The following is a 26953-nucleotide window of genomic DNA, read 5'->3' as shown; positions in this document are numbered from 1 at the left end:
CCAGATTTTCAAAAGTGCTCAAAGGGAGCTGCTGGGTACTGAGAATTTTTGAAAATCTGGTTATTTATCTCTGTCTAAATTCCATATCTGTAAAATGGGAATAGTAATTCCCTGCTTCAGGAGGATACCATGAGAATAAATATATTAATATTTGTGAGGTGCTCAGAGGCTGTGGTGATTGGAACCAGATAAGTATCTATATAGAAAATTGCTTCAGTGACCCTAAATACAAGATTCTTTTAAAGGGAAGCATTGCTCTACAGATATATTTCCCCTGTATTTAAAAAAAAACACAGTAGCAGCTCTGTGTTTCATTGTCAAGATGGACCACGACTGGCATATTACAATACCATTCCAAAGAAAGCTCCACTTAGACCACACTGATGGAAAGATTTCTTCCTTAAGTTATACTAATGGAAAATGAGATCCCTTGCCCACCCTGCTAGATTGTCGAATCTGCTAGGCAAATCTTACATGGGCAGTTCATGCAGCTTATTTTGCTAGTGATTTCCGCTATGTTAATATAGCTTTCTTGCTCAGCTTTCTTGTTTTAGCCAAACAATTAAATGATTGTGTTTCTGAAGATTATTTTATTATCCAGGGTGATGGAGCTCTTGGAAGTATTGTTGACTAGCCCTGGTGTTTCTGGCATTACTTGATGCACTTTTGTTGTCCGTGTGAAGCCCTTGGGCTCGTAGATGTGAATCACCACAATTGTGACTGAATCTGCAATTGTAATTGCCATCCAGACACAAAATCTTTGTTAATCCGCCAGGACATATCACTCCTCACAGCAGCAGCACTATTAATACTAGGTGGCCCGCTTGTCCAAGACGTAAATGCCACTGGCATGTGAAATAGAATTAGCTCTACCTAGAGAGGAACATACTCTTCAGCTGGGTCCATATCTTGAACTGATCCTAGGGCTTGCCTACACAAGAATGTAGCAGCAGTTGAACTTAAAGCTGCGTGGATACTCTTATTTTGGTTTATACCAGGTTTATTTTGGTTTACCTAAATAAATTAGGAAAAGATTTAATTAATCTGAAATAATTCTCATTTAATCCGAACTAAGGGGGTTTGCACCTGTTTAATTAAAATGGTTAAAAACCCCACTGATTTAAATTAAGCCGGTGCAATTTTGGGATGTAAAGAAGGCCATAGCATCTAAACACAAGCATTACTCCTGTAAGGAGAGGATACATCTCACATCTTATCCACCAGTATATCAACTTCCTGTATTAAATTACACACACACACACACACGATGTTAAAAGATCATTACTAAGGTTAAAAAGTCAAACACTAAAAAGTTAGGAAATGCCCTACATAAGGTTGCCTTCTTTTTGTGTGTAATCTCCTATGCTTTTAGAAAAGCAAACTGAACCCTGTCCCAGAAATTCCATCATGTGGCATCATACTGACACCCACATGGTTCATTAGCAGGGTTGGAGCCTTTAGATCCACTGTACTGGCCTTTCCCACTTGACTTAAAAGAGTAACTGACACCAATAATAGGTTGTCATCCTCTATGTGGGTCAGTGCTAGAGAAAGATGAGACATGCACTTTACCAGTGGGTTTCACAGATATTTGCTGAGCAGAAGAATGATGAAACTCAGAAATTTTAGGTCCCATTCCAGGAGCCGGAAGGGATTTTGCTCTAATGCAGAGTTTCTCCACTTGGATCATGACTCAAAACTGGGTCACCAGAATGTGTCAAATGATCATAGAGCTGGCTTTGCTTAGCTCCCCGCTCCAGGAGTTGCGACCTGATGCACGGGGTCACAGTGCCACTCAGATATGGCCCAGCCTTACATCACGATGGCAGGGGGCCAGCCTGGTTAAATTTGAGTAAGTGGTGCTGTGACCGCATGCACCAAGTCACAATACCACTCTCACCAATTTGGCCTGGCCAGCCCTGCCATCAGGTCAATGCCTGAAGCGAGGAGCCAAACCCAGCCAGCATTGCAGGAGAGGAGACAGGACATAGTGGTTGGTGTTACATTCCCCAGTAAGTACTGGTTCCCTGATATATCCTCTGCCCCACAGCCAGGTGACACCCCGTCTTCCATGCCCCCTGTCCTGCCTCACATCTTGGGCCCCTCCATGTATCCCCAATCCCAAAGCTGTGTGACTCCCCCTCTGTCATACCATCCATCCTGGCACCCAGCACCCCAGATCTTCCCCCACTGCAACCCCCATCCCCTTCCACACCCAACTCCTTTCCTCAGCTCCCCCACATATCCCAAATCCCCCATCCCTTTACCCTCTGCTCCCTGTGGATCGTGTGTGGGGGCTGTGAGGTTTTTTTGGGAAGTTAGCAGCTTGCTACCTCTGCCCCCATATCCTTTCCCCAGTCTCCCACTTCACTCTCTCACCCCGCTGTCCCAATCTACTCTCCCAGCACAAGCCACCTCTTGCCCCCTCTGAATTTGTATTAGGCATCTCCTACCTCCAAGTTGCTTGGGTCAAACAGCAGAGGCTGTTTTCAGTTCTTGTGCCTGGCCCTGTCCTGTCCTGTGGTAGCACAGAGCTGAAAGTGCAGGGAAAGTCCTGCTCAGCCCTGGGCTGGAGCATGCCCAGTGCAGATGGGATTTTTATGGAATTTAGTCTGCAAAGCTCTAGCAAGTCTCTACTGAGCATATACAAACTGTAATTTTTTTAAAGGCTTATAACTTGGCAAATTTCGGTAAGTTTTCACAGAGATGGCCAAAGAGACATTCCTGACACAAAGGACACCTCCATACCAAATTTTGAAGTCCCTGTTCCAAAGCATAGGGGGAATACAGCTTTTCAAAGAAAACGTCATTGGAATTTTTGACCTTAGGCAAAACAATGCATTTTTCTCTAACCTTGCTCTTGGAAATAGTGGACATGTTTTTGGCTGAATTTTTCCAAAAAGCATTCAGCACGAGGCAGACCACATCATGGAAAATATCATCCCAAATGGTTAAAGTTTGTCCAAGTTATAAACAACTGAAGACAAGAATTTATAATGGGAAGTGTCAGCCAAACTTAACACATGGTGCTATCAGTTCCATCTATACTACTCCACTGTGGGTACTGCATCCAAAGAAAATTGCACTGCAACCATCCAGGGCACCTACTTCTGCTTATCATCTTTTTACCATCCAGGGAACTTACTCCTATTTAATGCCTTTCTTTTCCTTTTCCACATATTCTCCTCAGTCTCCTACATACTTTCAGGATATAATTTATGTTATGTTAAATTTGTGCCCCTGCAATGCATTGGTGCACCACTTTCCTCAACTGGATGGAATGTCAGACTTGCTCAAATGTATGTGATTATGTTCTCCATGAGCGGTTAAATACAACAAAGTACAGACCTGTCATCTCTAAACTGCATCTGATTCTGTCACCCTCTACTTGCTGCAGCCTATAAGCCGTAAAGGTACTTCCCTAGAATGAACTCTTTCATGAGTTACTACTGGAATTGTTTAAGAAATGCTGAACCATTGTTCAGGTTCAAGAAATGCTAAACCACATTTGAACACTAGAGGTAAAGACCTTGCCAGCAACTGTTCTTGTGCTCCCTATTTCTCTTGTGGATTTGGGTTTGTTGCCTTTTCTCTGATTGTTCACATCCTCCATCTCCCTCCCTGCCACCTTCCAGTGACGATACCACAACCAAAAGTTGCAGGCCAACAGTTGTTTTAACTAACTTATCCAGCAATGAGACAGTCAGATGAGAGCCAGGTAGGAAATGGTTTTCCTATCTTGTGAGAATTTGAGATTTTGAAAAATATTCCCAATTCAAATCAGGATGAAAAGTCAAAATCTTTCTTTAACTAATAATTAGATTACATTATTAAATGGAAAGTCATTTTGACCTAAAAACATTTTTTTATTTTGAAAATATCAAAATGCGACATTTAAATAATTTTGAAACTTTTCAAAATTGTTTTGAAATGGGACATTTATTAGTAATGACCCTTTCCCACAAAGACTTTTAATTTAGACAAATTGGCTTTTTCCCCAATGTAAAATGTTTCGTCAAAAATGTTCCTATCAGTTCTACCAGATTCTTCACTGACTTGCTATTCCATTGGTCTCTCTGGGTGCTTGGAGGAGTCATGATACTTTTCTCCTGACTCCTCTCCCTTGTTCCACTCTCATTTCCATATCATACTAGACAATCACATTGTAAAATTGAGATGAATTCACTAGATACATGTACAGAGACAACGGTAATAAATAATAGCTAAGTAAAAAGTAAACAGAACATAAGGAGGCCATCTGGGGCTAGGCAGCCCAAAAGAGGATTAAAACCCAAGTCAGCATATTAAATTACACCATGTCATTACATCATTTAGATCGGAGCTTGACAATCTAGATGATATTTGTAAAGACTGTTTACAGATAAAAACTACTGAAGCATGCCATGATAGATTTTTGTTTGTGAGATGCAATGCGCAAGAGGCTTCTGCATTTGCGACACACTCTTTCACATGTGTAATCAATCTCCTCTGGACTAAACGCACAAGGACTGGAGAGGAACATTTTTTGTTTAATGCTGTAGAGCTGGAGGAATTTTCTTCTTTTTAACAACTAAGATTCTGGAGCAGAGAGGGAATCAGATTGTCCATGAAGCTTGCATGAATATACAAGGATGGTGGGAGGAGGACAGGGTGCAAGGAACTCTCTTTCACACCCTTCATGACCTGCACAAAGGCCAGGGGCAATTGTAGCCCTGGGGTTTGGGGATGTGTAGCAATTTCTCCCTCTGGAGTCCACTGGGGTTGCAAATCATCTCAAGAGGGCCAGGAAGCAGAGGGGAAAAGATGAAGTTACATCCTAAAGGATAGTGTAGCTTGGATTCCAGCAGAGACTTCATGATTCATGTCTAGGGTCTGGGAGTATCCCAGGCTGTACGTGCAGTGGACACCGCTCTTTATGGGACACAGGAGTGAGACATTGAGGAGACACACTAAGTCATCCGTCTACCTACCAATACTGTACTGTTCCATACAGCACAGTACATTTTGTTGCATTATTTGTCCCAAGCAATAGAGCTTTCACCACTTCCTTTAGGAGACTATTCCTTAGCCAAGTAGGTCTATGAGAAATTTTTTCTTGATATTGAACATAAATATTTTATTTCTTCCTTCTTCAATCTTCTACTATTTTCATCTTTCTTTCATCACTTCTAGTTTTTTCTCCTTGTGTCACTCTAAATAATCTTTCTACCTCTTTGGGGCTGAATCTTTCAAATATTATAGTCTGTAATCACGTCTCCACCATCTTGCTTGTCACTTAGCCAAGCTAGATATAGTTTGTGTAGCTCTCTTTAATCTTTTATCCTAAATCAATCCTTTCAACCCCCGCAATTATTGTTATTTATTTCTTTTGCTCACTTCCGAACTCTCTCTAAGATACATTTATCTATCTGGTAACGAGGAGTGCATTCCCTAAGAGAGTGACAACTGCTTGTAAAGTTGTCTGGCAGTATTAGATGAATTTGGTTCCCTTTTTAGTGTGCGCTTCCTAGCATAAGGGCAAAATTATCTTCTCAGATTCACACAGTACATCTTCATGGGTATTTTTCTCTCTCAATTTGCAGAGATTTTAAACACAGGAAAAATAAGAAAAATGAAGATGAGATCCAGGTCTGAGAACAGAGTTTTAACAGAGTACAGTGTACTGCATCTGGAATGCCAATTATATGCTACGTGTCTATGTACCCATTATATGGGAAGTTGAGGAAGTGGGGGCTGGCACAATGAATGAAGAAGGAAGTGGATTCTAGAACAAAATGATAATTAAAAGCCTGATAGCCTCATCACTGAGATGAGCGTAGATTCTCTAGCTTTCCCACAGGCATGTTGCAAATTGTCCACTCTGAGACATATGACAAACAGCAAAACCCCCAGCTCCGCATCATGACAAAGAGCTAAGGAACAACAATCAATTATAGGGACTAAATAAAGGTAAAACCTCAAGGGAAAAAGACAGGATCTTTGTAGTATCTCTCACAGCTCACTGCAGATTTGTATTCCTGAATTCTACATTTCCACAAAGTTATATTGTAATTTCATGGGGAGATAATGCCATTTCAGAATGATGGCAAATCTGAATGCAGTTCACATTCTATCATGCAGCACCTGGGAGGGTTGAGAAAAAAACTGCATGGAGGAAGTGTGTAATATCATGGACTTTGTTTTTAACATGAGTTAAAGGAGAATGATCTCTAGACAGAGAGTTAATATTCACTCCATTATTTTGATGTCATTAAAAGGACAGGCGATGGAGAAGTGCCAGGCGATGGAGAAGTCTGTGGTCACAGAATGGAGGGGAATGGGGGCTAGAGAACCCTGAGGCAATCTCCCCTTTGCCCCTCACTATCAGGGGTTGGGGAGTGGTGCTTTGTGGCCGGAAGGATGGATAATTGGGCTGGCATATCTGCTGGGTGACAGGCCAGGACCAGGAGCTCAGCTACTATGGTGATCATAGAATCATAGAATATCAGGGTTGGAAGGGACCTCAGGAGGTCATCTAGTCCAACCCCAGCAGCAATCCCAGCTTTCCAGTCAATCTAGGTATAAAGCCCGAGAGCTATGAATTGTATTCCTTCTTTCTACATCATACATAATCAGCATTCGTGCGAGTGTTGTAAGAGAAAGGCTAAAAAGAGTTTTGTGTATTTGATGAAGATCTCCATACAAAATTAGAAACAAAACTAGATATATGGGTTTTTTTATAAGGATCGTTTGTATGCATGACACTGGATTTTAAGTGAATTCAGAGATTGATTATTGGACCAAAACGTTTGACCCCACTCTTCAGTTTAGTGACCCATTCCAGGTGAGTTACTGTAAAAAGGGAATCTACTTCACATTATACACATCAGGGGAAATCAGCACATCAGTGCTGTTAAAAATTATTTCCATAAGTCTGTGCATCACTACACATTATAAGATTTTTCCTCTTGTAGAAACCTGGACTATAAACACTGTCCCAACTTCATCCCTGATGCAACTTTATCAAAAGCAGTGGAGTTACCCCAGACATGCATTTGATCCATTATATTTTTGTGTGTATATACTAGATGTGAAGCATAAGGTTGATTCATATTTACTGATGGCATTTCTAAGCGTCTTTGGGCCAACTCATAAAAGTGAAGGCAGCTACAGGCTCCAATAGCACAGTATTTGAGTTCAATACTATATAATCTTGTGCTTCATGTAACTTTTAACATTTTTAATATACATTTATAATTACAGAAAATTATAGTCTTTATAGCAGAAAAAAATAAAGAGTAACTATGTACTCAAATACCCATTTGAGTATTATAAAAGTATTTTTTAAAAATGTATTTACAAAAAGAAATATGCAGGATATGCAAAAAATCTGTATTTCTTCTTTAAAAGAGCTAAATAAACCCGCAGGGGAAAAATGTTAAGATACATTACAGGCTACATAGAATTAAAAGTAATATCTATAAAAACAATAGAATATTCTAGTTACATAAATGTGTATACATTTTTAAAAATAAAACAATGTTTGAAGTCCAATGTTTAAATTAAGGTTAAACTGATTGGGGAAAAATAAATGTATTCAAGTCTGGAAACTCAAACAAAATCCCTGAACACACTACCTACCGTAGTTCCTCTACTTCAGAAAAACACACTGACGGTGCTTTTTGCACACATTTTTAATAAAAACCACCCCCACACACCCAACTGTAGCAGACCTTTCTTGACCAAACAGTGCACAAACTGAATTGCCACTATTTAATTAAGAACCGCGTATCCAGAGACAGAGTCTCATCAGATTCACCCTTTTGGAATGTGTCAATGATCACAACAGAAGATACAGAAACAAACAGAAGATACAGATTAGTCACTTGCCCTCACATTTCACATACCCATTATAGTCAAGGGATGACACTGTTTCACAGTCCACTATCTACATGTATTATCCAGGTTTCAGAGTAGCAGCCGTGTTAGTCTGTATTCGCAAAAAGAAAAGGAGTACTTGTGGCACCTTAGAGACTAACCAATTTATTTGAGCATAAGCTTTCGTGAGCTTTTGTTAGTCTCTAAGGGGCCACAAGTACTCCTTTTCTTTTTATATATTATCCAGTATCTACCATTCTACTACAATAGCTATACAGAGGAAGAACACTACCATATGCTGTTAATTTTATGTTTCCTATCCATGTGGTCTGAAAGCTGAGCATCAACATACCATACATCTAGTCATCCACGGTACAAACACTAGATGCAGACCATAGGGAACTGTACTTTATTCTCCAAAACAATTTTATGACCTTAGCTGTTACAGAGAGTAGATAGCAATGGGAAGAGTACTTGAAATACTTAGATTAAATGCTGGTTCACATCATGTAGATACTGCACTCTAAAATGGGACATGGCAGGGTTTGGGGGCAGAATTAAAGTTATCTGTGGAATCTTAATTCTAAATTTCCAGATGTTGCTAAATGGCAGTTTGCTGGCCACCTTTAAGCAGCCTCACAAGAAAGCATCTTGAGTAGAAGGGATTGGAAACACAGTAAGCTCCATCATCTCCTGTCCCAGGATCTCACCAAGGTTATTGTCTATTAGAATTGAGTGAAAAATGGAATTTCCAACTCAATGAAATATCAGCATTTCTTGATTTGTTTTCATCTCAAATTGGGACAAAAAGTTGAAATACTGAAATTTTGAATGCGATGAAAACTTCAGAAAAATTTCCATTTGGGTCTGAATTAAATGTTTGTCATTCCCAAAGCAAAATGTTTTGTTACAGATTATTGGACTGACTCAAAAGCTTTTGTTTCAAGTGAGCTCAACTTTAAACTGTATCCGCCTCTGGTGCCATGGTGCCTCATGGGAGTTGTAGTTCTGGTGCTTCTTGCCCCATTTTCTCCTGTGGGCCAGGGCCTCTGTCAAACTATATCTCCCATACTAAAGCTGTTATGTGACTCATGATGCACTGCATCACTTGGTCAGAGGGCAGACTGCAGTGCACCATGGGAGATGTGTTTAGGTGTTGGAGTTCAGCCAATAGGGTAGAATGGAGGCACAAGGCATCCAAATTATGACACCCATGAGTAGAGCTGGGCAAACATTTTTATCCACATTTTTTTTTTTTGCTGAAAAATGCAGATTTGGGTTGACCAAAACATTTTGCCAATTCACATCAAACTTGCCAAATTGTTTCGGTAATTTTCTTTAAAAAAATAATCACTGACATTTTCTAAATGGAAGGGTTTTTTTAATTCCAAACAGCTTTTCATTTCAAAATGTACTTCAATTGTATTGAAAACATTTTTTAATGGTTCAATTTTTTTTTTAAATTCAATTAGCTTAAAACCAAAAGAAAACATTTTGTTTGACCTCAAACAATATTTTTCCTTTTTGATTCTGATTGACCTGAAATTAATATATTTTATTTTTCAGTACAATAGAATAGAAAAGAGCAAATTCATCCATAAAAATTGTCCAAGCTGGAAATTGAATAATGAGACTCAGGGGGTTAGAACTCCTAACTTCATCTCTCTCTAGTACAGATTTAATCTTTCATTACATTGTCATATCAGGTTTCAGTACCTTGTGTGTTAGTTTCAGTTGTTACTGCATCAGGTTTAGAAGAGGTACTGTATAGTAAATTTGTTGCCAATTGCTTTAGAAAAGATTATCAAGCATTGAGAGTAAAATTGCTCTCAGTTATACTATGTAAACCTGGAATAACTGCACTGAAGTGAACATTATTATTCCAGATTTACACCACTGTAACTGAGAACAGAATTTGTCCCTCAATTTTTAGCTTGGCTTCCAGCTGCTAAAATAAATATGAATTTTGCTGTTGTAATTAATGATATTATATAAGTCACAAAAATATAATAACCAGAGTTGACGGGGTAAAGACAAAGCAAAACCACAATTTCTAAATTGGAAAAGAAAATGTATTTAGTAATCTTTTCAAGTTGTCACAGCAAAGCACTGAAAGGTAGCAGATCTCTCTGATCACTGACATGCAGCTGAGCCACAGGTAATTGAAACTAATGCCAGTTTCAGTGGGAAAAAAACTAGAAGGAAAAAAAGCACAGCGGGAACAGAAAACCACTTGCAATGTGTTACTTTAAAAGGTTATGAACCATTTCTTCAGAGTGGCTCCCTGCCTTTTTCTTCTTACCTGACAATTTAGGTGGTACAGATATTAGTGAGTAACATTTTAACTGAACACCAGCAAAGGTCACCTGTAGAAATTATGTGGAAGCATCTCAGCCTTTCCCCAGGCATAGATGAACCATAGCAAGTGCCGATCTTATTGATGGGAAAATTTAAAACGCAATTCCACTAAAGACAGCTCCCCACTCTGATTTTATTTAAGTCTCAGGGCAGAATTCAGTCCTTAGGTATGGAGGCACAATTCCCATTGGCTGTGCTGATCTATACCATAAATGAGTTTGGACATTGGTTTCGTCTATGCTCCCATTTGAGTCCTGTAAGTCAACCCTAGGGATAGACAATAGTTACTTGTGGTTTGTTCTTAAATTCAATTCAATTCCTTAATTTTGGTCTCATGCATTAGAGCATGAGAAAGTTCAAGGCATTGCTCTTTTTATTTAGGATCTGTATAAACCATAGGACCATAGGAACCATAGGAATGCATAACCATCTTTCTATGTGCAGATGATTTTTTACTCCAATGTATTTTTCTGGTCTCTCTCAGTTTGACGGGGTTCTGGGGGGTGCCACCTGGAACTGAGGTATAGCTGAGCCTTCTGTGTCACCACTCTGGGTTCCCTCTTGCACTGTGACATTGTGACAAGTTGCAAAGCCCTCCAGCTTGCACTCACACCAAGCTCCACAGGCAGGGACCACACCCAGTTGTGTTCATGAATGCTCTTCATGAATGCTCAGCCACTCTTGAACCCACAATAGAGAGGCTAGAGCTTAAACATTCTCAGCTCCCCAGCCTAAGACCCCAGAGCTGTACCATCCTGCCCTGATCAAAGCCTGATCAGTATGAATTTATTACCCGTCCACCACTTTTACAAAGGAAAGTGGACATGCACTAACCCTTGATCATGAGCTGAGATTTATCCCTTTTGCACTTCAAGCAACACAGTGTTTCAAGTAAAATATAAACCATATTTATTAACTACAGAAAGATAACTTTTAAGTGATTATAAGTGATAGCAAACAGATCAAAGTAGATTACCATAAGAAACAAAAACAAACACAAACTAAGCTTACAATATTAGCTAGGATCTGAATCAGTAATCTCTCGCCCTGACTGATGATACAAGCAATCCACCAAGATTCCATACACAGGCTAGAAATCCCTTTAGCCTGGGACCAGCACTTCCACCCAAGTTCATTCCTTTTCATCTGGTACTTTCAGGAGTGTTGTGTTATAGGGAGAGTGAAGTGCAGTCATGATGTCATTTCCCCCCCTTTAATATCTTCTTCCAACTTGCTGGAAAGCTCTTTTGCTGTGACCTGGGTCAAACAGTACCCATTGTGTAGTGCTATCTCTGAGAGGTTTCTATTGTACACAGTTCCGGGGGTAATCCTTGTGCTTGTGTGCATGTCCTCAATACGCCATTAACATTGTTTGGCCTTTCTATTGTTTTACCTGGAAGGCTGCTTGTGGGTGTTCTCAATCTCACAACAGGTTTCAGTAGCACATACATAGGCAAACTTCATAGCTTCACATACAGTGATAGCACATACCATCCAACAAGATATTAATGTCTAGCAGACTTTTAGACTGATACCTCACAAGGCATACTTTGTATAAAACATATCATAATTATATGACTGTGATGAATATGAGGGTGCCAGGGGGTGTCACACTCAGTGCCATCAACACTACTGTACTATTGTCCTGATGGCTGCCCCCATCCACTAAGAAAAAAAAATCAGAGCTTAAACACCTCTTAAGACCTATTTTCCCTTTTCTTCTTCCTTCCCCAAAGAATCTGTCAGAAGATAAAGATCTAAGGCCACATCCTTGTTTGCTTTCCACAAATCTGTGGTGCAAAGCAAACCTAAGTAATCAGCTCAGGATTCCCCTTGCCTAGGTGAATCCAGTTGTCAGCATATAGTTCATGCCTGAGGCAAAGGAGCCATGCCCTAAATTGCTGGGATCCCATGCTCAGGTGCCAGAGCAGCTTCTTGAGGGCCACTGCAACTAGTACAATTTAGAGCAGCATCAGAGCGGCTCTAAATTTTTGCTTGAGACTAAACTGGTGCTTGGCAGATGCACCCTTAGCCTGAGCTGCACCATGTTTCATATTAGCAGTATTCTTGATCCGGCTATGCAGATTTGTGTGCGCATAAGGGAGGGCTGGGGAAGGAGAAGGCAGATTCCCTCCTCTGAACTGTTTGCTAGCTTCAGTAACCCACACGCCAGGCAATATATTCTTCCCCTCGTCCTGTACTTATTATCTTGTGTTTTGTAATAACTTTGTAAGTAGTACCTCAATATTTGGGCAATGGGCACTTTTGCTATGCTGACAGGTTAGTCTGATAGATCAGACAGACAGAAATATATTATGACATACTATTTACATTGGTCTGCAATTTCAAGCAGCACAGGCTCCTCAGGGCAGCCAAGGAAAGCTTTGGCTAGCCCAAACACACTAGGATGTCTATCTACTGATACATATTGGCTCAGAGCATGTCTTTATGTGACCATTTTGCTTACCTACTTTCAGATGTCAGCACCCTTCCTGGCTTCAAGACTCCTGGGTGTGCTTTTTCCCCTCCGTTTCTAGGATTTTCACAAATAAATAATTACAATGGTCTATTGAACATACACAGAGCAGACGAACTAAAGGGTTTTATGCTTAGAGGCATAGCATTATGGAACAAAACCTGACCTTCTACAATTTTTGGAAAGATTACATTATCTAGTGTTGTAGGTGGGAGATAAATGCAGGTGAATCGAGGGAAGAAGTCGGGCCAAATTAAGGCAATCCAGAACTGTAGGCATATCCGACATGCACCCGCTATAGTCCTGTTACTGTACCCTGGCTTCACCCCTCCTTGGGGCGGGAGCAAAGTTCACACCTCTGGGAGCTATTGTTTTAGGCTCTCTGCCCAACTCAGGCAGACATCACTTACACTTAATTCATATTTTTTCAAGCATTTCTTTCCATCCATAAGAGCTAGAAATATTTTTCTTAAATGAAAGCTGAGATTTTCATCTCATCATGTGGCTCCAGGAACTGGGGCACTAGCATTGGCTTTATGATGCCTATTCCTTCTTCTGGCCTTGGAGGGAGTTGCTAAGGGAAATCATAAGTACTAAAAGCGTCCTCTCTGCAACAGCTGGACATGTGAGGAAAAGAGTCCTCAAAAACAGATCTAGTTTCTTCTGTCCAATTACAAAAAAAAAACCAAAACAAAACAACAAGCCAAACTAAGGTGCTTGGATAAATGTTGCCATTCATTTATTTCATAGCATCCAAAACTGTGCTGACAAGTCTCTGCCCAAGAGATCTTAGAAACAAACAAAACAAAAAATCTCTATTCATCTGCATTTCAGTCTACTTTCAAGTTATTTTTGTTAGAGAGGTTGATAGGAGAATTCATTAGAGAAAAAAATGTGCATGACATAAGTCTTAGTATTGCACATTTATCTTCCTTCCTTGCTTGTGTTTTTTACTCCTTTGCTTTCATCTGGTGGTGAAAATGATGGATGTTTGGGCAACAAGTCTAAAAAGAGTGACAATTTGCTTCATTCCCCTTTATACCGAGTATATCGTCTGAGGGAAATGATGATTTTCTCCAGATTAGAGAGAAAGGAACACAGTGAGGAACATCACTTTGGGAGGGGCAGTATTTTTTCCTCTCTCTCTCATGGACTGTATGGACACAGGCCAACAGAACCCAAGCCTCAGGGGCTGGGAGGTAGAAAGATTGCCAGGAGTGGGGGCCAAGAGGCACAAACAGCTCACAACCCACACTGCACCAGTGGGCCTGGAACTCCAAAAGTGGGCTGGGCCAGGAGAAGGGAGGGTCAGGCTTTCAGGGAGCAGTATAGATTTAGAACCTCTCCAACGGTGAGCTCCTCTGGGGTGCCAGCTGGATTTTAAAGTTACCCTTTCCCACATAAAACCTGCATGAGGACTGTCACCCCTTTTCTCACTGTGGTGAATCTTCCCCTCAGGCTTAACTGCTCCAACAGGCACAGATTTGCAGCCCCTCCATGCCTGTCGGAGTGAATCTAGCCCAATAACAAGTCACCAGCCTTGTACCAAAGCTGTAAAGATTATACCCTGGTGTGCTCTTTCTGTGTCAGAGAGTATCATAGCTGTCAGCTCAATAATGGCTAGCATTTGACCTCTTAGCTTTCCATAGACTGATTTCAAGTTCTATTTTTATTGAATTATTTATATCCATCCTAATTTTTCACTGTTACGTTTTGTGTGTGTCGTGCCTCTGGATAAATTTTTCTTCTCACAGCTATATTTCCAGATACTTCAGACTAAAAAAACAGACATGAAAATAATGCTGCTACAGGTCTGAGTTCAGCATGTCTGTCCTTTCTTTGCTTCCCGCCTTGGACGTCGCTATTACAACACACACAGCATAGAAGCCGTTGCAGGGGGGGTATTAATGGTTTTGAATTGGGTCAATCAAAATATTTTTTTTAGATAATTTCAAAATGTTTTGTTTTGAATTTGACCATTTTAAATTTAAAATTTTCAATATAAATTAACTTAAATTTCAAAATGAAAAATTGTTTGAAACCATATAAAGGAACTTTCATTTTGACAATTTCAAACAACAAATTTCAAAAAATTTTTGAAATGGGAAATTCATTGAAACCAAACCTTTACTGTGAACAGTTCTGGTTTTGAGGAATTAGCATTTTCTGACAAATATGTTTTGTTGAAAAATTCCCAACCAGCTCCTGTTTCAGTGGAACTGTATTTGCAGCAGTTATAAAGAATGGAAACACTTACAAATGGAGTAATTAGGACTGCAAATAATTCTCTCTCCCAGTTTGTCATCATCCCTTCCAATCTGTTGGGTGATAAAAGTATCATGTGTCTCATTACATTTTGCCGCAGTCTTTTTGATTAAAACTTGGCAACAGTGCAAATATCACTCCACTATAAACAAGAGGAATAGCTCTTTGATAAATATCTGCTCAGTCACTGATGCGGACACAGTGGCAAAATGAGGACAGACACATGCATGGAATTAAGCAGTAAACTGCAACTTTTATTAAACTTAAACATAGAGGAGGGGCGCTACCCAACAATCACCCATGCTCTCCTATACCAAGTATTTAATTGGTTCCAATGCAGCAGTTAAAGGGCTCTGTACCATACCAATCCATATCGCACGGTAGTTCTGCTCAGCCTATCTCCCAGGACTTAGCTGTCTCTGAGTCTAGCACCCTTCCTGCCCCCCAACTTCCTCACAAGGGCACAGAAGGGTGGAGACCTCCGCCCACAAGGGCAATAAGGTCTTACCTTATCACATGAGCCCCAGGCCCATCATCACAATCTTAGGGCTTTTGCCTCTGGGAACCATTCATTTTATTTTCTTACCCACCACTGGAAAGTGGCTGCAAGTTGCGATGAACAAACAATTAAACCCCAGTACCTCAGTTAGGTACTAAGCACATTACTACTTCACTCACTGTGGCCTGAAGGTGCTTCAAGGAAGGCAAAAAACCCTCCAATTGGCCCATGGGAGAAAAAATTCCTTCCTGACCCCGTAACCAGGTGATCAGATAGACCTGCAGCACCTATCAAGCCAGGTTCCCATTCCTAGTTCAGGTGGGTACAAAAGAGGCTCCACATGACCCCTGCAATGGGATAAATCCTGGGAGATGGGGGATGCTGGCCAATCAGCAACCCTTTCCCCCAGCTGGCCAACGGATGCCAGAAATTCCCAGGGGGATGAGCTACCTATTGTCTATTGGTGAGTGTCTCCCTCCCTTGCTCCTGGAACTGTTCCCACCTTTCACCATTAGCCCCGTCAAGTTCCCCAACCCATTTCTGTCACTCTTTACATTTGACTTATTTCACATTTCTATCTCATTTCAAATGTGTGTGTGTGTGTGGTTTTTTTTGCCAAATATAGCATTATAGTTAAAATATTTGCCATGCTCCTGCCACATTAATAAAAACCTCAGTATGACTCACTACAAGAAATAAGAAAAATGGAATTAAAATATTGAAGAATGGAATAAGCCATGGTTTCGATGTTTTCATCTCTAATCTCTATCACGCCATGAAATTAGTTCATTGCCTTCCCGAAAATGAATCTGCATTAGACTGACAGGAATTATGGAGCAGATTTTCAAGGTTAATTATGCACGTGGATATATGAGTGCATGCCTTACGCAACCTGTGTTTGCATGGAAATCAGGCATTTGTGTATGCATATGGTCAGTTAAGTGCCTAACTAGTCATGCACACCAGTAAATATCCTACCTGAGTGCAAGAAATCATTCCATCCGTTAATAGTGAACATCAGGAGGCGGCAATAAAAATCACAGGTAATAGCATCACAGAATTTTCTATCAGAAACTGTAGCCCTGTATCAAAACAGACTTACAGATATGCTGAAGTATACATAGTAATTACTGGGAAAATGCCACCACCTTATTAGGTATCTTAATCTGTTTCTGTGTTTTATTATCAGTTATGCTGCTTGTTTCATTAAAGCAAAAACCACAATAACCTGAACTAAAAGAATGTTAAACACCTAAATAAGATGTTAAAATGGAAAGTTATGAGTATTTCACAACATATTAACAGTCCCCTTTCTTTTATAGTTTAAAAAATTACCCACACTTTTAAAGTACTATCCTGCATTCAGAGGTTATGACACCATACTTAAGGACACATTTTTAATTTTGAGGGTCTGCCATTAGGTGTGTAATTCTCTCATATATCAAGATAGAATCATAGGGATAGAAGAGACCGAAGGGTCATCTAGTCTAAGCCCCTGCCAAGATGCAGGATTTGTTGCGTCTAAACCATCCAAGACAGATGGCTATCCAGCCTCCTTTTCAAAACCTCCAGTGAAGGAGCTTCCACAACCTCTCTAGGCATGTAAATATAACCATCACGATTTCTTTAGAAGAGAAAATCCAACCAAAAGTACAGACAACTGAAATGTTGTTCAAAGTCATTCATACAAATGCAAAAAATGTATTATATAGAAATAAATTAGTAGGTGTTTTATTGTTCTGACCCTATAAAATTCTCCTAGCCCTGCACATTCTCTCTTTTACAGGTACTCAGTGTTACTGAGTGGAACCCACACAATGGGTAGGAAATCCCTGGAAGATCAGGAAGAATTTTAAAGGGCCAGGACTGTATAACATCTAAACATTTATTTCCTGTTTAATATGCTTTTAAAAGGACCCTTTTCAGCTACTTTCTAGAATTTGATTTTTTGTTACTCTCCATTGTTTAGAATGCTCTGACAGGAGCTGGAAAAGAAAAGTTCCATCTTCGAATATGTTTCTGTTACAAATGATTCCCGTTTAACAGATTTTGTTATTCTATTCCACTAGGGTTCCCTCTTAAGACAGCAGCTTTCCTCAGCTGGACAATCAAGGCAGCCACTTATGAGGTCTCGGTATGCTTTCTTTATCAATAATAATGCTTTCTCTCTGCTCCTCCAATTCAGAAACTTTCGCCTGAAGATGTTGTTCTTAGGCTTTCAGGCACCATGAGATGCTTGCACCAGGTGCACACATATGCTACTTGGACACAAGGAAAACTGTCATACACTCTGCACTCTTATGCTGTAAACTAGGCGAACCATCGTTTCCTCCCCCCACACACATATAATTGGCCACTAACTTTATGCTTGAAGTGAATGTTTTTTTATTTTTTAATTTAATGTATTAATTTAAACAATTTCCTTTACTTCCCACAGTACCTAATTCTCAGTCCAAATTCCTCTCTGGACATGCTATCTGGGGCCTCTGTCCGCTTAAGAATTCTTCCTTAAGAGGGCTGTTCTGCAAAACTGTCCTCACTGAAGCTAATGGAAACTAATTTTATAGCATCATAAATACCAGCAGTGGAAAAAACACCTTTTGCATTCCCCAATATATTAATTGAAGCCACTGGGATCACTTACATGAGTAAGGGTTTGAAGCATCTGGTCCTAACACTGTAAAAAAGGAATATTCACACAAACCATGTAGTATATAACTAAAAGGACTCACAACATATTGTAGTAGAAGAAACATACTGAAAAGATGAGTACATAAATAATATTAAAATCAATATGAAAGATAAAATAAATGTAATCCACGATGTAGTAAAAAGCATATATTTATAGACACACTTACAAGTACTCACTCTTTTGAAGTGCTCTCACCCTAAAAATATCCAAAGGTACATGTTTCAAATGGTAAGAGAAGAAGTTACCTTGTAAGCATAATGATTAACCATATTATTGTTAATTAACCAATGACAAGTATAATCCAGTTATCAACAGTCACTTCTTTCCAGCACTTGAAAGCCTTTCCCACAGCTGGTGAAAAGAAACTTAAAATATTGGAACTGGGAAATTGTTTTCAACTAGTTACGTGTGAACCTCTGCCACAGACTTCTTGAGAGATCTTGGGCAAGTCACTCAATTTCCCTATGTCTTAGTTGGCCATCTGTACAGTGGGCATAGTAATAACTCTTTTCTTCTACGTTGTTTATTTGTAAGCTATTTTGGACAGGGACTTTTTCTTAGTATGCATCTGGACACAGCACAGCACAATGGGGTCCTGATTTAAATAGGGGAGTCAAGGTGCTACCATAATACAAATAATTTTAGGTAATAAAAGTGTGCACAGGGTTTCCTTGAAAACGTTGGCAGCTTTCTGCAATACAGTGGCAGCTTCTAGGACCCTGCACAGGAGTGAAGGGATCCTCTGTTGAGGTACCCTAAGCTCAAGTGAAAGAACCTTGTGTAAACATGCAGAGTCATTACCACTGGCATATGCTGGCAGCTGATCTTGATGTCTTCAACTAGAATGCAAGAGAGATTGGGGGTGTCTCTCTGGAGCAGAAGGAACTCAAGGATAAATCCACAAAGATACCCAGGCACCTAACTGCCTCTTTAGTTGCTTAGGTCCAACATTTAGGTGCTACTAACTTTCTCAGAATCACGGCTCATCTGCCACCTAACCAGAATAGTTGCTTGAAGTCCCAATGGCATCTACATTTCCACTGGTGGGCACACACAAAGCCGCTTAAGTCCTGACACTGCCCCCAAACTGTTGAATGGCTCTGAGCCCTTGCTCACGCTGAGTCCTGGTGGGACTCTCAAACTTGGTGTTCTCTTCCGATCTTGCCCATGGGGCCCAATCTGGTAGATTTTTGGGCGTTGCACAAAAGGCAGCCGTGGGCAAACAGGTCAGGAATTTTTCAGAGGGGCAGGTTTGTGTATCCAGAATACCTAATAGTCCAGTGGTTAGGGCACTCATCTGGCAGGTGAGAGACCTAGATTCAAATCCCTCTTCTGCTTCATTTGGAGGAGGAACATGAGCCCATGTCTCCCACCTCCCAAGCATAATGGACAAGTTGCAGGGATGTAAATAACGGCCACACCGCAATCTGGTACTATGGTCTTGGAGTGTGTGGTGCATAAAAGAATTTGGATAGATTTTGGTTATCTTGAAATAATGGGCCTGATTCTGCTTTCACTTAAACATGCAAAATTAGCATGGGATCAGAATCAGGTTCAAGAGTGTTTTTTTTTTCTGGTTGGCTACAGATCTGATGAATGCTGATAAAGTTTATAACATTAAGCAGTGTCATGAAAATATGGTTTCAATTCACAGCCGAGTCTGGGAACAACAAACAAGATAGTGTTGGAATAGCCTGGTTTAAAGCTTCCTACTTCACAGAGTCTAATAACTCACCTTACAGAGAAACTGTGAATAATTAACAATTAATCAATGTTTGCCAAGTGCTTACAGTCCTTTGGATGAAAATATGTCTCTCAGTATCTCAGTATTATTAAGTTAAGCATTCTTGTTTCTGTTGTAGTTGCACAGGAAGCAATCTCAGCTAAATGAAGACCGTTATGGATATACAAAAACTTAATCATGATTAGCTTGATCATTAAATGATTTAGAATTTAACAAACAGAATGGATGCCACAGAAAACACAACAAAGAAAGCACAACCAAAAGAAACCAACAAGATTTCAAAACCAGAACATTCTACCGTAAAAGAGAATCTAGGTGGCAAAACTGACAGCAAAACAACAAGAGTCCATACCGAAATCACAGCCAAAAGAATACATAGGTTTGAAAATGATAAAAGGTGAGGAAAACATTTTCAGTATCCTTTTATTTTTCCTTAGAAGTTAATGATGATCCGGATTTGGAAAAGAGTGCTTCTGATCTTGTGATATGAATTGCTATTGGCCATCTGATACTCTGGTGCTGAAAGTCTCACTGCTCTTGATGATAATTTCTGTCTACCTTGTCTTCGACCATATAATCTCTGATAAAAGCCCCTTTTGCCTGATGAAAACTTTTTCAACTACTCTTTGAAGTAACAGACAAGATTAGATTTTTAGCAAAACTGGAAGGAGTCTCCTCTCAACTGTGCAAATATCTCAGCAGAGTGTATATCCTAAGATCATATCAGCCCTACCGCATATGACTTTTTTCTCTGATTTCCAATCCACATCTGAGTCCACTTGAAAACTGACCTCAAGCTTTTCAAAATTCTGTACAGGCTCTCCTTCTCTCCAACCTCATATTAAGTTTTTTTCTCTGCCAGTTCACTCTGCTCCCTCAGAACAACTCTTCAAGGTTGTGGGGGTGCAGAAAGGTAGGGTAGAGCTCCTCTTCGTGTTGTGCATTTGTGTTGCCCTATCTTCCTAGAATTCCCTTCTTCACAGTTAGAGAGTTACTTCCTCCCAAAACTCACCTGAAAACCTTTAGCTTAAATTTAACATTCAGTGTAAACAGTGAGAGAAAAACCTCAAGCAGTTCAGAGTCAGGGTTGTGTGTGTATAAGCATCCACCAGTTTGGAATGTTTGTTTGAACTACTCATAGCTCCCGAGTCTGAAAAATGGGGCTGGAAATCTCACAAGAACAGGCTTTAGTGCAGTATTTCCGCACATCCAGTTCCATTCCTGGCTGTAAAGCAGAAGTGAGGAAAGAATATCTGAATAATAGAAAATCTTGAAAAAGGCTGTTTGAGTTTGGTTCTAACAATTACCCAGGACTTTGTGGGGTTTCTGTACTCCTCCTAAAGTTTTCTGTGATATTCTTTTTGAAAGATGCTATATCAAAACATATTGTATCCTACCATCAGTTATATGACACAGGTGCCATACCAAATTCAATATGCTTTTTATCTATCAGAACTCAGTAAAATGTATATCCAACCAGATGCTTATTACACCATGACACACCTTTTGTATCCATTATGTGATCGATGGTCTTCAGTTCAGCAAGTTTTATTCCATATCCATTTATCTATCATATTCTTGCCATATTTTATATCCGTATAGATCTGCATTTTATCTTTCATTGGAATGACTGTGCATAAAAATACTTAGGGTCAATTTCTGCTCTGATAGACATGCTCTGTGTAAAAATGGAGTAACTCCATTGAACCAACTGGTACTTAATCTTGATTGGCTGAACTGTAAAGGTCCAATTTTGTGAGATGCACCAGACCCCCAACTCCCATTGACCTTTCAGGATTGGTCCTAAATGATTTACAATACAATATCACAAATAGAATAGATGCAACACACAAGAAAAAGAAAACAAAACAGATGAAAGAAAATATGTTTTCATCTTATTAAGCTGCACTTTAGATATTTGCTCTGTGCGCGTGTGTGTGTGTGTGTGTGTGTATTTCCTGCTGTGGCTTATATCTAGCTTTCAATGTATTCATTTCTAAAATTTCCCAAGGACCAGAAAGAAACAGAAAAAATATATTAGAATTGATATCAAACACAATCAATACAACTATACCTTCCCTCTTACATACAAAGGGGCTATATTTTCAGAATAAGAGGCTACACCTGTGTGTCTTAATTTGCACATGCAGTTAACATAACTGCACACACACACACACACACACACAGACATATTTCTATGTACAAATGACCATTTAGAGGCCTAGTCATGTGTGCTCAAACCCTCAGTTTGCCTACGCAGAGTAAATTTGTGCACAAATGTATGAACACAAATGCAAGCACATTTTTATGTGCTGCTTGCATGCTTCTTTTACTGAAAATTTGGTCTGAAATGTACAATCAACCTGCAAAAAGCCACACAGATTTCCAGGCCATGCTAATGAAATCTCCAGCATTAGAATGTAAGGTGATTGTCTTTATGACTTAGGAAACAATTTCCTCCCAACCCCATAATGTTGGGCATTGCCTAGTTGACTAGAATAGGGACTGTCAGAAAGGTGCAATGAGTCAAAACATTTGGGTGGGATCTGAGCACCAAAATGCCCTAGACACCTTTGAAAATCCTGTACTAAAGCTAACAATGACTTGGAAGGCGGAAACCTGTTGGGATTTTCTGTCTTTCTCTGGAGTATTGGGGATTGACTACTGCCAGAGAAGTTCGACTAATAGTTTGATTCAATCTGGCAAATCCTGTCATATTTAAAAGGTTTATTTCAAAACATACATTAAACCAGATAAATTAAGCATCTTGAATACCAAAACACTGGATAATGTTTGGAAGTATTTAGACTGTATTTGGCATGATAACTACTTTGCTAAGATGTAGACTTTATAATTTACACTTAGTACTGCCAGCCTTTCCCCGCTCCTCAACAAAGGTTGAGTAGCAAATACTGTAGTAGTGTCTCTTATATCAAGACTTAATTATTTACTGGCATGCTAAGAGGTAGTATTAAAAATAATTACAGTTAAACTACAACTGTCATACTAAATGAATTACAGTTGGTTATACAGTATCCTTGTTCTTATTATGCTTGCTCACTTACTCACAAAGTTCAGTCATTTGCAATGGGTCTCTCAGAATACATGAATTAGCAAGAGTCTACAATATATACGTTTCCACTTACATTATTATTAGTGAAGTCTCTAACATGAAGGTATATTAATTATCATTCACATCTCTAAGAAAGAGTGGAAACTCAGACATTTTCTACCTCTTTTTAAATGGACTTTTTCCCAGGCTGAGTCACATAGACCCACAGACCAATTCATAACGTTGAGGGAGCTTTTGTTGATTTACATTTTTGAACAATTACTCTTTTAGAAATTTACATGCTCTCAGCACGAAGCTTTCTTTATATTATGCACAAAGACCACAAATGTCATTAGGTGAAGATTCTCAGACCTTCAGGAAGGTCTATGTTTAGGACAATGTTTATAATTCAATCTTTCCTAGAAAAATTTTTATTAGCAGGGCAATTCCACCTGTATTCCCAACTTGTGGTCCACTAAGGGCACCCACTCTAGGCAAATCCTCAGCCATTACCTCTCTTAAGCAGAGACTCTTCCTGACTGGAATTTTTCCAGACTGCTTAGTTCCCTGCCTATACTGTGATATTCCCAGAAACCCAGTGTCTGAGCTTTACTTTCTCTCCACAGGCTATGAACAGTTGTGATTGCCAGAAGTTACAAGTTATCACACAGCTCCTGATAAACAAGCACATTTATTTTTAAGGTGAAAATGTTACAAAGAAAACATTAAACACAATATAAAAGAACCTAATGCATGCTAAAAATGTTAACAGAGGTCACGCCAACTTCAGCCTAGGGCTCTGCTAAGTGTCGGTCCTTCAAAACCCACAACTAGGTTTAGCCCTTGGTTACAGGTTCATAATTGTCTCTGATTCAGAACCACCATGAATACTTCAGTCTTTTCTTTACACAGTTTTGGCCTTTGATCTTGGCCTCATGTAACAGGTAGTCAGCAGACAATGGCCCACTCCCCAGGTCATAGCTTTACAAGACTGGATTTCTGTATAACCGGAAGTGGGGAAATTGCATTCACTTCCCCTAGATATTCCCCAGAAAAATGACCTAATACTCGGAGTTCCAATGGTCTGTTCTAATCTGGGACATTGTTCAATATCGCTAAACCCCCAGGTCTCACATCTGTCACATCTCCTCCCCACGAGATGTTACATACAATTCCAACCCACAATAATACATAAACTATTCATTTAATACAATGGACCCCAAAGATACTTAAACTTAATTCAATAAAATCTCCCAAGGATATGCAGGAAATTGCTATATCTGTCATAGCAGGTATATCCATAGGCTATATATCTGATCTCCATGGCAACTCTTATGACTCCAGGTTTCAAAAAAATGAAAGCTATACTTAGGTTATGAAAAATAACTTATATGACAGTAGCATTGTTCTGTGCCATTTGTGGCCACATTTTCTAAACCTAGATGCTAAAGCTAGGCTCCTAGATATAAATTTATACAGCTAAATATGAATGCCCTGATTTTCAGAAGTGCTGAGCAACCCACAAATCCCAAAGATGTCAATGGGAGCCACAGGAATTAAGTACATTTGAAAATCGGGTATTTAGCCATTGGAAAATCTGAACTATAAATTGACAGGATGGATAAAAATACCTTTATAAAAGTTTTGTTGGTATCACAGAATACGTAATACCCAATGGTGTGAGTGAGGAACTAAAATTTGTGAATGTCTCTCTGTCTCTGTCCTATGGTATCTATCTGCCTGCCCTTTGCATTTTTAAATCACCCATCATTGGGATAACTTTTAATCTTTATATAATTTATTTTTATTTAAAAGAATAACAAGACATCTCTGCAAGGCTTTTGGCATCTAACACATAATTCAGACCCCAACAGAACCCAGAAGTATTAAAATAATAATTCAAAAAGAAACGGTCAACCAAGCTAGCCAGCTAAAAAAAATCTCCATGGCTGATGTTATGCTTCCTAGACATCTCCAGAAAAACTGGGGGCCTGGAGGTTCTCCAAATTCAGCTGTTTTGGATCAAATGGGGAGATAAGTTCTAGAGTCCCTAGTGCAACTCTCACAGACAACACCCTGCCAGCTGCCCTCTTTATTTTATAATGAGGGGATCCAGCTCAAGTGCCCCTGCTGCTCTGTCTTTCACCTTGCACTGAGTACTGGCATTTCTTGTGAGTTTGTATAATTGTTAAGAACATTCACATATAGAAGGAGCGTCCTAGATTTCTTTACTCACACCTTAAGAATATGAGTTACAAATATATTACAGACAATTCCATCTTGGGGGATAATCTGATAAACAGCTAAACGCTTCAATTTGTGTTCAGAACCCCTCAATAATTACGTATTTCCATAATACCGTTGCTTATTTATTGTTTTTATTATGGATGCATCTTGATATAATCCTGCAATATATATCCCACTCTGTGTTATATTCATTAAGAAATGTGGCCTGGTTTATTTGCTTAAATATCAATTCTGAAAAGAACAGCCACATACATCAATCACGTCTCTGTAGAACTTTGAATGGTAAACAACTCTTCTCTGCCACTGTGATCCTACTGAGAGTCTTGCAGTTCACCTAGACTGATTTCTTATGCAGACTGATAGAATAATGAAATGTGATTGCAGCCTGGTTAAAGTGCTTCCAGGAACATTTCGCTTCCTGGAACACCCCCTCTCCATAATTTCTTGGTTACTAAAAAGAAACTGATTTATTGAAGACATATTTTCAATACTAGACAATTATGCTGTCCAATTCTAACACAAAAGGACACAAAAAAGGCTTTCTGACAATTTAACTAAAGAGAATAAAATGCCAAAAAGGAAAAAAAAAGAACCTGATCTTTATTCCTTAGCCCCAGGGAAAACTGCTTACTCAAAAGAAAAATTTTAGCTTTATTTTTAGTTGATATATGTTATAGATATGCTGGTCCTGCTTTAGCAAAGGGGGCTAGACTAGATGACCTCTTGAGGTCCCTTTCCAGTCCTAAATTTCTATGGTTCTATGTTACAAAAACCAAGCCAACGGTATTAAAAACTACCTTACTGAACGTTATGTTGTTACTTATGAAAAAGGTGAAGATTTTGTCACGGTTATTTTTAGTAAAAGTCACAGACAGGTCACGGGCAATAAACAAAAATTCACAGAAGCCATGACCTGTCCGTAACTTTTGTTGCTGCGGCTGCATGATTTCCCCTGCCACCATGGTGGCTGGGAGCTGTGGGGTTCCCCCTCTGCCCAGGGCAGCTAGAAGCCGCTGGGTGACTATATTTCCCAAAGAGAAAATAGGACACCCTGCTGCTTGCCTGAGGCGTCCCTCTCTCCCTGCGCGAGGCTGTCACCCATCCCTGGAACTCTGAAGAGGGCCCCCTCAGGAGTCTGTCACCTGTCCCTGGAACCTTGCAGGGCCCCCCGCATTGCCTGTCACTGAAACCCTGCCAGGGCCCTGCTGACTGCGAGTTGGAGTCCCACAGCCCATGGGGCTGAAGCAGAGAATGTCATGGAGGTCTCTGGAAGTCATGGATTCCGTGACATAAACATAGCCTTACTTATGAATATCTAACCTGATAGTTAGAAAGTTCATTCAGTCTACATCTCCTTCTAACTAAAGCTCTCATAAATGTCTCATCAGCCTCTTGAATCAACAGTACAGGTCAAGATCTTCATAGAAAATAATTGTGGAATGAAGACTTCTTAATATACACTGCAGAGAAGTCACATCTATTTTTGTTTAATTTTTTTAAAGGAATTCACTGTTGGTGAAAAGTGCAAGAGGGACACTTGAGAATGAAAGGCCCCTGTTTACCTACCATTAGGCACAAAACACAGGTAGTGGCAGGGTGAGTTTTCATCCCACTGCATTGCCAATGTGTCTCAACGAGAGCTAGCTGACCATTTTTTGACTGTTTTTTTATGAAATAGTCTGATTAGTTGAAAATGCAACTGTTCGCAAAACATTCCTCTCCCTGTGTGATGGGAACGGGCACCAAGAGTTCAGAGTCCTTTG

At 39.7% G+C, this 26953-nt stretch overlaps 1 protein-coding gene across 2 annotated transcripts in view; it reads right to left on the bottom strand.

Moving 5' to 3' along the window:
* The window catches only part of GRID2 (glutamate ionotropic receptor delta type subunit 2), a 1026718-nt gene that overhangs the window by 89882 nt on the left and 909883 nt on the right, over positions 1 to 26953 (bottom strand). The gene's annotated exons all lie outside the window — the stretch shown is intronic.

The sequence above is a fragment of the Eretmochelys imbricata genome, chromosome 4, assembly GCF_965152235.1.
Source record: "Eretmochelys imbricata isolate rEreImb1 chromosome 4, rEreImb1.hap1, whole genome shotgun sequence".
NCBI lineage: Eukaryota > Metazoa > Chordata > Testudines > Cheloniidae > Eretmochelys > Eretmochelys imbricata.
The sequence above is the reverse complement of the archived record's forward strand: the minus strand, read 5'-3'. Positions and strand labels throughout refer to the sequence as shown.